The sequence below is a fragment of the Myotis daubentonii genome, chromosome 12, assembly GCF_963259705.1.
Source record: "Myotis daubentonii chromosome 12, mMyoDau2.1, whole genome shotgun sequence".
Lineage (NCBI taxonomy): Eukaryota > Metazoa > Chordata > Mammalia > Chiroptera > Vespertilionidae > Myotis > Myotis daubentonii.
Window position 1 is genome coordinate 66,749,766 of NC_081851.1, and position 12,857 is coordinate 66,762,622.

The 12,857-nt window shown below is 43.3% G+C and overlaps 1 protein-coding gene across 1 annotated transcript in view; it reads left to right on the forward strand.

Annotated features, from left to right (window-relative positions):
- ALK (ALK receptor tyrosine kinase) overlaps positions 1–12,857 on the forward strand; it is a 577,143-nt gene that overhangs the window by 241,964 nt on the left and 322,322 nt on the right. The gene's annotated exons all lie outside the window — the stretch shown is intronic.

Consider the following 12,857-nt stretch of genomic DNA (forward strand, 5'->3'; position numbering starts at 1 on the left):
AGGCCTAGAGGATGTAGAGGAGCCTGAATAAGAGTTAGGTCAAGGAGAGTTAGGTCTGAAGACAGGGGGGAAGACAGCAAAACCATCTGTCCCCAGATTCACCTCCTCATAACAACAGTTCAACCCTCAGTGAGAATACCGTGGCTCTCCACCCCTCTCCCATCGCCTTCATGAGCTAACACACCTGGAGACTGGACATCCTGGACTCCTCCCCAGCAGGCCAGCCTCGGGGCCTGGGGCCAGGGGGGAAGGCACAGTGGGTGCGAAGAGCAGGGCTGGAAAGAGAAGGACTACAGGGAGCACCTCCTCCGCCCAGGGTGATTCCCCCACAGCAGGTTCCGTGTTGGTGCCTCTCACGATAACTTTGAGAACCAGAGAGAAACTGTCCATGTTGGAAGTAGATTCCTACACTTGTCTTCAGTGTGGAACCCTGAAATGTGGACACCACTGCCCTGAATGAGTGAGACCAAAACAACAGGGTGAAGTGAAGCTTATCAGGGACTTTAATGATCCTTTTGGTAAAGATTAAAAAAAAAACAAAACATAAAGAAAAATCTTGGAGCTTAAATGAAAGGGGCAGCACACTACTGAGCTGGTGACTACAAGGGTGTCTTATGAGCACAAAGGCATTAAGCGGGTTGTTACCATGGAAGTCAGTGGGCGCAGAAGGAGGAGGAAGGGTTTCAGTGCTGCTCTCTGTCAAGTCCCACTTCTGCACTCTCGGCCATGTGATCGTGCAAGTCGTCCTGCCTGGATCTGCTCCAGTAAGGAGGTCCTGGCATTGATACTGGAGAGAAAGAACCTACTTGTCTGTCTGCTGTTTGTTTATTTATTTATTCATTTAATCTCTGCCTTCTTCATGGTAAGAGTTAAGATGGTTGACATGACCATTTAATAAAACTGCTAACAGCAAACAGACAGACAAAGGCAAGGCATTAAAAGTCTACCTATCTCCCATGGTTATGGTGAGAACTAAACGAAGTACTGTCTATGAGAATATTTGCTTTTGGGTGGGCACATAGTGTGCATTCAATCTGAAAATGTGCTCTTGCTAGTCCAAGGAGGTGAAACCTGTGGCATCTACCCACAATGCCCCAAAGAGAGCTGGAGAAAACCTCTTCTACAGCAGCTTCTTGTCAACACACGACACATCGCCCACACCTTCCACCCCTCGAGGCCTGTAACTGGGACGTGGGCTCTTTGCTGCCGTTCCTCTACACCCCATCCATCCCTGGAGGCTGTAGGTGAACCGTGTTTGGTCTAATGGGCAGCTTTTTCCCACCCAGCCCACTCCCATGCTCTGCCATTGTTAGTGACTCAGGTCACACAAAGGAAAATGCTGTTCTTCCTTAGGAGCTGAAGCCTGAGGAATGGGCTCCAACAGGGATCTGGGAGAGTCAGTTAATGCTCCCAGACACCTCAATAAATTTTTCAGTGGGGTCCTGGAGAAAGCACAGTGTCAGCAACTCCAGACTGATTTGGGTATAAGTGAAATGTATTCAAGTAACAAAATTCACAAGGAGACCTAGTCATTTTTAAAATTATTGTTGAGAGGCAGAATCTAGTTACAGAGAGATGATTTGATGCCAAAGTCCAGGCTTTAGCTGTGAAATGAGATACAAGGTAACATTTGCCCAATGACCTTTTCCTTCCACAGGACAATTAATAGACCTTATTTTTGTAGAGCTATGATCCTGTCAGTTTAAATCCAGCTTGCTGACCAAACTGGAGAGAAACCTTTGTCTCCAGCAGACCAGGTGCTCCTGTCTGCTGCTGCCGGGAGTCGCATTTGATGGCTGGTGCAAGTGGAATTTCAGCTTTATCAGGCCAGCAGTGGAGTGGAAATAATAAACACGGGATTTGAATGAAGGGAAAGCAGAAAGTAGAACTCATCTAAGAAGAATGAAACCCTTTAAATGAAAGTGCATCTCTCTCAATAATAGGAATTCTAATGTTGTCGGAGCCATTGTTATAACAGCTTTCTCCAGAGTATGCAGAACATTCGAGGATCCAAGTCAGAGCAAAGAATGAGCATCCCTGAATCATTTGTCCACTGAGCCAATAGTGAGTCATCTGCCACCCATATGCCTTGGTGTCCCCTCCATATCCTGGTAGTGGCAATGCTTCAGACTCCTGTTGCAGCCTGCGGGTAAATAGAAATATTTACTAACCTATATGTGATTCAACAGCCAACAGAGCTATGCTGCTATTCCACAATGAATGGGGTGAATGCTTTTTTCCATGCTTACAGGCCTGTTGGAAGACCTGGCGAATGAGTGAATATGAGACTTACATGAAACTAGGGCTCAAAGGCAAAACCAAGATCACCATGTGGAGGCTTTAGGGATCTGGTTTGGACTCAACCTAAGGAAAGTTATATGAGAGTGAATATATTTTGTTTCTAAAGAGCTCAAGTGAAGGTGACCCACATGTCACAAATGTGTCGAAGGTCGCTGCATGGATGCAGAATATGACCTTTATGGGACAATTATGACATTCAAGATCTCACGCAAAACTGGGTTCTAAAATATTGTTCATTTGGAACATGTAGAAGACAGGGAAGACCTCTGAAGCAATGGTTTTTAATGTTTTTCTTCTGTCGGCCACCAGGATGGGTAAAGTTCTCACAGAGCACCTTCCCCTCCCTGCTTACAACTGTGTAACAGAATTTCCTCAAAATGGAAGAGCAGAATTGCAATGCTTTGGACTAAACGCCAATTATGGTGAACAAAATTAAATCTGTTCACTTAGATAAGTTATGAGCATTAAAAACTGGAAATGCAAATATGAGAGATCAGCCACTAGGTACTGGACACCTCCTAAATCACACAAGATACTCACCACTTAACAGTTATAGTTTAGAGAGCTGAAGAAGTTGCCTTGAATGTGAGGTATAAATTCATTTCCTGCTGCATAATCCTGCAAGATTTATGTTATATAGAGGAGTAAAAGCTATTTAAAGACAAACATCTTCTTGGCCTCAAAGGGTGGTGGTGGTAATAAGCGGTTATTAAAAGAACCTAGCCTAGCCGTCAAGGGGTGAGCTGCCATTGTCTGTACTAAGTAGGTCTTCACCCTAAGAGCAGAAATGGAACCTGTGAACCTGTGTCCCACTGCCCATCAAAGTGCCTAGCACTGAAAAGAGACTCAATAAGTGACTAGGTTTCTAATATCAGTCACTAACAACTCATGTGATTTGGGGCAAAAAGACCTAAACTTAGCTCACCCAGCTGTGAAATCATGTTGAACTCTACAACACCAAGGTGGATAACTCACATCTTTATTCATCACCCTAAATATTTACTTAGTGCCATCTGTGTGTCTTTAGGGTTCCAGGCCCTGGGATTAGAACAAAAAGTCCCTGCCTTCACGAAACTTGTGTTCCAGTGAGAGGAGACACACGAACAAATAACTAAGCAGCTACCAGGTGGTAATTAAGTGCTAAGAAGATAAAAAAAAAAAAAAAGCATGGTAAGGGAACAGTGGTAGGCAGGGGTTAGGGTTGTTATTTATACATATATTTATAGAGAGTGGTCAGGGAGGGCCATACTGATAATGTAATGTTTTAGCAGAAACATGAAAGAAGTGACCCAACTAAATTTCTGGGGAAAGAGCATTCCAAACTGAGGATGGAGATAGAAATATGGAGTCACTGGTAGTTGAAGTCATGGACAGGATGAGAGCATCTAGAGAAAGTGTAGCTAGAGAAAAGTATTCCATTGAGGGGTCTTAAAACACTTCATTAGATGAGGGCGACCCACAGAGTAGCTGAGGAGGGGCCTATGAGATAGGAGGAGAGACAGAGGAGAGTGGGATCCCAGAAGCCAAGAGAAGGGGAGGGAGTGTCATTCTCGGTGTAGAATGCTGCAGATGTTTTAAATATGGTGACTGAGCCTTGACCATTGGGTTTAGACATGTGGAGATCTTGGTGACCTTGACGAGAACCATTTCAGGGGAGTGGTGGGGGATAAAGCCTGACTAGAATACATTCTAGAGAGAATAGGAAGAGGAGGGTTGGAGAAATGAGTACAGACAAAGCTTTCTAGGAATACTGTTGTAAATGTCAGCGAGGAAATGGGTGGTAGCTGAATAGGGATGGTATTTAAAAATGAGCTTTATTTTGTTTGGATATGAAAGGTAGTATGGTCTTTGCTCATAGGAATTATCCAATAAAGACAGAAAATATAATGACATTGAAGGAGGAATCCTCTGGCCCACTGAAGGTTCTCCCCAATTTTTAATGTTGCCACCTTCTCAGAGAGAGAGGCACTGTGCCCTTATACTGCTCTGGCCTAAGGGGAACACTACAGCCCTCCCCTCAGATTTCATCAGCATAACTGTCACTGGACTGGAAAATCTAAGCAAGGCTCATCCACAGGCTTAGAAAATAAATAGAAAGAAAATCAATTCAAAGAACAGTAATAAGCAACAAGATTGGAGTTTCACTGAGTGTGCTCCTTATGCTCCATGGAATGTTGATAGGGTCAAGTGAGTCTGAGGAATGCTGAGTTAAACAAAGCTAACCAGACGTGTGCTGGGAGGCTTCTTGGAGCCTTTAAAAAGGGACAGTGAGCATCTGGTGTGAAGAATTTTCCAAATGGGGCATCCAGTGTGAAGAACTCCCCAAATGTATTTGGGGGCATATCACACAGGACTAGTGTTGCAAGGCATACAGTACAGGAAATAGTGAATTAGATCAGGTGTTGGCAGACTTTTTCTATAAAGGGCTATATATCAAATATTTTAGGCTTTTGGGGCCATTGCCTGTCACAACTACTCAACTCTGCTGTTGTAGAACAAAAGTAACCTTAAACAATAGGTTAAATAGATTGGTGTGGCTTTCTTTTAAAAAAAAAACACCCAAAAACTATTTACACTCAATAGCTGGATTTGGCCTGAAAGCCATGCTAGTTTGCCAACCATTGAATCAGATAATCTGCCTCAATAGATGAACTCATTCTCCTCAGTCTAACTGCCCACATGGATGCCCAATTCCTAGCTACCTCAATGTGGCAGAAGCTATTCTTTCTTTACCTTCCACTTAAGAGCATTCTCAAATACACAAATTCTTTGAAGTTTAGCACAGAGACCAAGCCTGAAATGGCCCATCAAGATTCCCATTGTCTTTCTGGGGTCCTGCTGCCTTTCTCTGCAATTGACCAGGAGTATCCACTCTTTATTCCATGTCAAAGACAACTGTTGGATTTAAATGGAAAACAGTTTTTAAAGATCCAGATAGTAGCTTATCCAGTAGGTGGGCCTTTTACTTACTCATTTCCTCATTCCTGGGAGGGACACATGGAAGGGAAATGGAGTGAGCATCTACCACATTGACTGCTTACTGCCTCTGTTGAAAGCTTTAGTGGAAAAATGAGACTTGGAACCATAACATATGAAGAGTGTTTCAAAAATATTAGCTTGTTGCATCTGGAAAAAGAAGACTGGTAAGGTTATGGGAAGGTAGCAATGGGAATGGGAGGTAGGGACAGGTAGAATGGTCACGGAGCTGTTTCATGAAAGGAAAATGAAACTTTTCCATTGGAATGCAAGGGATGGAACCAAGACATCAGGTTGGATTTACAGGGCGCAGTTTCAGCTGATTATTAGGAGTCATCCTGATTTTGTCAGAGGTGAGATGGTGTTATCATGGTCATTCAAACAGAGGCTGTGGAGAGGACACTCAAATTTAGGTGTGCAAATTGGCTAGTGTCTTAGCATGGGTTGCTATAATAAAATACCATACAATTGCTGGGCTGGTGTTGCTCAGTGGTTGAGTATCAATCTATGAACCAGGAGGTCATGGTTTGATTCTCAGTCAGGGCACATGCCTGAGTTGCAGACTCAATCCCCAGGCGGGGGGGGGGGGGGGGGGGTGGGGGGGGTGGGGGGGGGCATGCAGGAGGCAGCTGATCAATGATTCTGTCTCATCATTGATGTTTCTCTCTCTCTCTCTCTCTCTCTCTCTCTCTCTCTCTCTCTCTCTCTCTCTCTCCTCTCCCTTCCTCTCTGAAATCAATAAAAATATATTTAAAAAGAGTGGATATAGAATTTCCTAAAAGAGTATAAAAATGTATATTTAAAAATAAATAAACAAACAAACAAATAAATAAAATGTACATTTATTTCTCATAGTCTGGAGGCTGAGAAGTCTAAGATCAAGTTGCTGGCCTATTAGGCTCTGGGTGAACGCTTTCTTTCTGACTTGAAATTAGCCACCTTTTCTCCAGCTGTGTCCTCAAAGATAGGGAGAGAAAAGAGAAATCTGATCTTTCCTCCTTTTCCTCTTCTTATAAGGACACCAATCTCTTCATAGAAGCCCTCATGACCTCATCTGAACCTAACTTACCTCCCAAAGGCCCCACCTCCTAATGCCATCATATTGAGGGTTAGAGCTTCAACATATGAATTTTAGGAGGAGACAAATATTCAGTTCATAATGCCTGGATAACCTTTTAAAGCCCCTTCCAATCCTGAGAGTTTGTGAGGTCAAAGGTATCAAGTAAAAAATCATTTCCTCTGGCCTTTAGATTATTATTTCCCCCATAGCTTCCTCCAACAACTACCCTGGCTCCGTTGTCATTAAACGTCACCTATGTTTATTCATTGGAGTGAAATATGTAAAATAAGCCAGAATGTTACAACAGCAATGATTGATATGAGGATTCACTGACTTTTCAAAAGACTGGAATTAACACCAATGTCAGCTCCTTAATATAGTTCTGGTTTGAGCAGGGTAAGCTGAAGCAAGGCACGCGAATCCAGGGATATTGGTCTGCACAGGACTCTGGCTTCGTTCCCCGTGTCAGCCATGTGAGCAGGAACAAAAGTGAGATCTGAAAGCAGAGCAATGTGGCGTCAGAACATGGGACTCCTAGGGTAATTGCATTTCGTAATGGAATGGACACCAACCTCTACTTCAGAGCACATCAGGCCTCTTTCACCAGAAATGCTTTTATCCCCTTAAGTGTCTTTTCTCAGGGAGGAGTTCAAAGTGGCTTTTAACAAAGCACCTTTTATCCAGGTCCTTGGGATATTTACCTATCATGGATGTCTAGAACACCAGCTGAGAGGGGCCCGGTTAGATTCTGGGCCCTGATGTTTGCAGTTCTGTTGCCACTTTGGAGAAATCCAATAAGTGGAAACCCTGCAGGAGTTTGAAAGGTCTGAGTTTAATCCCTGACACATGTTTGAACTTTAACATTGCCCTTCTGTCCTTTCCATCTCTGTTGTAATTACTCAACTCTGCCATTGTAGTGTGAAAACAACCATCGTCGATATGCAAAGGAATGAGCATGGCTATGCTCCAATTTATTTATCTTATGAAGTTCAAATTTTATGTAAATTTCAGTGTCATGAATTATTATTATTTTACTTTTCCAACCATTTAAAAATGTAAAAACTGTTCTCAGCTCTTGGGTCCCACAAAAACAGAGGGGTGCCCTAGCTGGTTTGGCTCAGTGGATAGAGTACTGGATTCAATTCTGGTCAAAGGCCAGACTGTGGGCTCAAATCCCAGTGGGGGATGTGCAGGAAGCAGCAGATCAGTGATTCTCTCTCATCATTGATGTTTCTATCTCTCTCTCCCTCTCCCTTCTTCTCTGAAATCAATAAAAATATATTAAAAACAAACAAACAAACAAACAAACAGAGGGAAGACCAGATTTGTCTCTCAGGCTGTACTTTGCCACCTCTGTGCTTGACCTTGAGTACACAGAGGTGATGAGGATGGACGCAGTCCCAGCCTCATGGCATGTCCTGTTGATGGGAGAGATGTTTATTAAACAAATACTTCAAATCATTTTTATGTAATTACTAATTGCATAGGAAGGAAAATAAAGGGTGTAATTAGGAATTTTAACAGGGAAATATTTAAATTGGGAAGTCAGCAAGTGAAATGAGAATAGAGAGCTCAGAATGAGTGGTATTTAGCTAGGAAAGAGTGGATAATAAAGGAGCATTCCCACCCAACCAGTGTGGCTCAGTGATTGAGCACCGACCGATGAACTAGAAGGTCACAATTCGATTTCTGGGTGGAACTTATGTCCAGGTTGCAGGCTCAATCCCATTGTGGGGAGTACAGGAGGCAACCGATGGGTGATTCTCTCTTATCATTGATGTTTCTATCTCCCTCTCCCTCTCCCTTCCTCTCTGAAATCAATTAAAAATTTTAAATAAATAAAGGAGCATTCCAGGCCGAGGGGATCATAGCTTAACTGATGAACTGAGCAGTGGTTGTTATCCTTGTCTGCAGTCCTGTCAGGTAACTAAATGCTCCAGGAAGTTTTCGGAGATAGTGTGGTACCCATTGGGAAGGATTGGCCTTGTTTCCAAATGTGAAACAAGAAAAGATGTTCCCTATACCTTCCTTATTGTCATCGCACATTTTCACAGAGACTTGGGCCACTTTATCCTGGTCTTAATCATTGTTATTCCTCCTCTGGGAGACACGTGAGGGGCAGTGACACCCTGAAGCAGAACAGGAACTCTGTACAATGGGGGGTCAGGCGCCCTGAGTTCTAGATTCATTTCTACCATGCCCTGTCATGTGGTTCTAGGTACATCACCAAACCTTTCCTACACTGAAAAAGAAAGGACTTTTACACATCAAGTGTCTCCAGGCAGGTGACCTCGGAATTACCCCAGGTTTCTTCAGGGCAGTCCCATTTGTATCTGTTTTATATATGAAGAAATTCTTTCAAAAACAGAGTTTCCTAAAAAGTCACTGGACTCGATGAGGGCCTGCCCAAGCTAGGAGGGAACCCTGGTCTGGGGACTCCCTGGGTAGATGTATTGAGGGAGTGTCCACCAAAGCTCTCTGCAGTGAGATTCTGGGAAAATCAGGAAAATGATGAATCCCACCCAGCTGGCAGAATATCAGGGAAAAGAAATACGATTCTATGAAGGTTGTTTTGGCTTCGTATGACATCAGTGGCATCCTGCGGTGAGGAGCTTATACCCCGAGAATGCTGAGCCAGGCTGAGTTCCAGTGGCCCTCGTATCTTCAGGGGCCATCAGAGACAGCCTTGGGGCCTCCACCCAGCTCCGTCCAGCTTCCTTTTGTGCCACTTGAACATGCTTCCATCAGAGCTTCTTTCTCCCTTTTGGTCCTGACGGGCCAGTAAGCTTCACCTCTGCGATGGTGAGAGACATCCAGACAGCGATGCCATAACAAGGTTCCGGACCCTGTTTTCTGATGTCTGTCCAAACCGTGTCTGAGTCACCTGAGGCCAGCATCAGTTCTCTGGCCTTGTTCTTCTTTAGAGGATCTCTCCCCACGGCTCCCTTCACTCTGCAGAACACACTGTACTTCTGTCTCATCCTCTCCACTCAGCATCACTCTGAGAAAACCTCACCAGCACTCTAGACATGGCCCCGAGATGAATGTAGAATCCAGGCCTTGGGGTATAGCTTCTTCCCCTAGAGATCCCCTGCCTCAGCTCCTACTCTGATTTCACATCAAGTTAACAAGATCTTTTATTCATATCCTTGCAATAGACACTCAAGTTAACCCTAATAGGTAGGCAGAAGAAGTGTGATTGGAGAAACTGAGGTGCCAGGATCAAATTATTAAGTAGGGATGGAGCTATAACCAGTGATCAAGGTCTTGGTTAGGTATGAAATTAGTATTTGTAAGGTGCTTAGAACTGTCTGGGGGCTTGCTGCAACACCAGACTCTCACTCTCTGGTCCTCCCCACCCGATATTTTCTGTGTTGCTCATAGAGGCCATTTGCCACACTCTGAATTGGCTAGCTTGAAACTGCTTTTAAAGGGGGCATCAGACAGAGCAAATTCCTCTACACGTAGACACAACTGTGTGCAAGTGCATTCTGGTTATTCTGAGCTATTTTACAGTGAATTTGAGCTTCAGAAATAAGTGATACCTGAGGAATTATAAAATAGGTTACAAACTCAATTCTGAAAACTTTAACCAAATACAGTTAGTGACCCGAGCAGCCCTCTCTCTTTCCACCCAGATGGATGTCCCTCTGGGCTTGCCATTATGCTTCAGTAGAAACACTTAGCCCTTTCTGAGTTCTCCAAGCTAAGCTGCCTGTTTTCAAATCCATTCCCTGTGTCCTTCCTACCTCCCACCGACCACCATTCTCTTTGCTCTACCAATTTCTATTTTGATATTTACTACCCCAGCTTCTCAGTCCCACCCTTTGAATGATCTCATCCTATTGTCCAGCTCCCATCAAGTTCAGCCCTGCCTGAGTCCTCAGAGCTCTCAGGGGCACCACACTGTGCAACCGGCACAGCTCACAACCAGGCCCTTCACATGGGTGGCTCCATGGTCTCAGCCTGCCCAGTTCACCTCTCCACACAGTTTCCCAGCTCATCTGCTGCTTTCTTCCCAGTCTTTCCTTTTGTTTCTCCTCTCATGCCAGGAGCTATATCTTCGGTCTCAGCATTTTGTTTCCCACAGAAAACAATGATTTACTTTCTTCTATTTTTACAGCCTTCATTTCCAAAATTTCTATGTATTTTCTTTTCTGGAACCACCCCTTCTCATTCCATATCTTCTATTCCTCTCCTTGGATGCAATTGCCTCCATTACCTCTTTGGTTTGACCCCTCTTGGGTGGGTAGGGTGGTTCTGAGCCTTGTTCTCACTGGTGCAATGTAATTCTGGGTCCTAACCTAGATACAGGTGAGCAGTTTGACATCACCCCCGCCCAACCTTGGGAAAATGGCAGAGGTGAGGCACTACACAAACTTAGTTCTGAAATATGATGGGTATCATGACCCAGCCCCCCCCCACTATATGAGGTGGTCTTGGCCTCGGTGCAGGCAAAAGTGTTGATCTTCTTGGTCATGATGGGTGTCCTTTTTATCTCTTCCTTTTGGGGTTTATGGAATCCTTATTTTGGTCTAATGAGAAGTCTCTTGTTTTTGAGTATGGATTTATGTTTGTTAACTCTTATACTCAAATATTTTTCTATCTTTCCCCGTGTTTGGTGTGGAAAATGAGGTGTCAGTTTATGTTCAATTTGCCATATTGAACAGAAATTCAAATTCAAGTTCAAATTCTAACCTTCTAGTCCAGGCAGATCTCTGAGAACCTGCGTTTTCCTGCAGACCATGCAGACAAAGCCCCAGTCAACTTCTTGTACCCTAAGAGCAGACTCATTCAACAGCTTAATCTAAAAGCCCCCTTGGCACGTCATGATTCCAGCCTCCAGCTTCTGTAATGACAACTCTCATCCCCCGCAAAGGGACTTTTAAGCTTAAAAACTTACCCAGTGAGGGAGCTACCATCCTATCCCTGGCTGTCAGTCCCTCATTGACTTTGAAACATTAAAAAGTACTTAAGAGCTCACATTTTTATTTCATCTCATCTGGGATTGCCCCTATACTAAGGATATTCTTGTTACACCAGAGGCTTTTCAATTACATAGCACTCCTCTAGGACAGAGTGTAATTTTTTTTTTTTATTTTTTTTTTGCAGAGTCAGATATTTTAGTGAATTTTATCATCAGGTTCTCATTGTAGTCATTTTAAAGCCAGCCACTGTTTCTTAAGCTACCTCTGAGGGTAACTTATCTACTGATGACACAGCTATATCTTTTTATAGTGTTCCACACCATACAGCTTAAGTGCCTGGACGTCGTTATTTTAAAATACAGATTTTTTTGGTCTGATTTTCCGTACCATTTTATATGTAGTTTAAAGTGTCTATATATTTTGTAACAAGAAACAGAAGACATGGCTTAAGGTGCCATATTATTTAAAACAGTATTTTTTGTACAATATAAATTATAGGTTTATATTCCGTTATAAAAGCAATTCATGCCCATTATAAAATATTCATAAAATATACAAAATGTGTAAAGTAAGAAAATAAAAATCATTTAAAATCCCATTAATCAGAGGCTATTTTTTAAATATATTTTTATTGATTTCAGAGAGGAAGGGAGAGGGAGAGAGAGATAGAAACATCAATTATGAGAGAGAATCATTGATTGGCTGCCTCCTGCACACTCCCTACTGGGGATGGAGCCCCCAACCCAGTCATATTCCCTTGACTGGAATTGAACCCAGGACCCTTCAGTCCACAGGCTGACACTCTATCTACTGCGCCAAACCAGCTAGGGCAACCAGAGGCTCTTAATCACTATTAATATTATGGAGCATTTTCTTCTAGTCTTTTTTCAAGGTATGTAAGTATATATAATTTTTAAATCCTGAGCCAGATGCCCTTTGCTCTCTAAATCCCTTGGCACTCCCTTCCTTCTTTACAAGGTGGTGAAGCCACAAGCTCTCATAGGATCCCTAATGAAAGGTATCAGGATGAGAACAGTTTCCTTTAGGACCATGCAGTGCCTTAGTGTCACCCCTGGTATTCTACATTGGGTCCTGATACTCTTGTCCACATGAAAAAATAAAACCAAAAATGTGTTCCCTTTTTTTATTATTAAAATGTATTTTTCAATGACAGTTGACATACAATATCATATTAGTACAACATAGTGGTTAGACATATACCTTATGAGGTGAGCACCCTGATAAATCTAGTACCCATCTGACACCACACATAGTTATTACAATAATATTGACTGCCATTCCCTTTTTAAAAGTATCCCTTGAGCCACAGTTTTCTTCTCTATGAAGTGAGGAGATAAAGAAGGTGGTAGACTCTGGCCCAGCCTCCCTCTGTGGACACACATTGGCACCACCACTCTTCTCATGCAAATGGTGCTCAGCCTCTCTCCAGCCCACCATCCTCAGCTCTGCGCCTGCCTGCCTGCCTGGCTGTCCTCTTCCTCCCCAGGAGGTGTCTGCATCTGCTCACCTGCTAAAGAGGAGAGAGCTCTCCAGGAGCTTTTCAGATTGTAATTAAACATGACTCAGGTCGA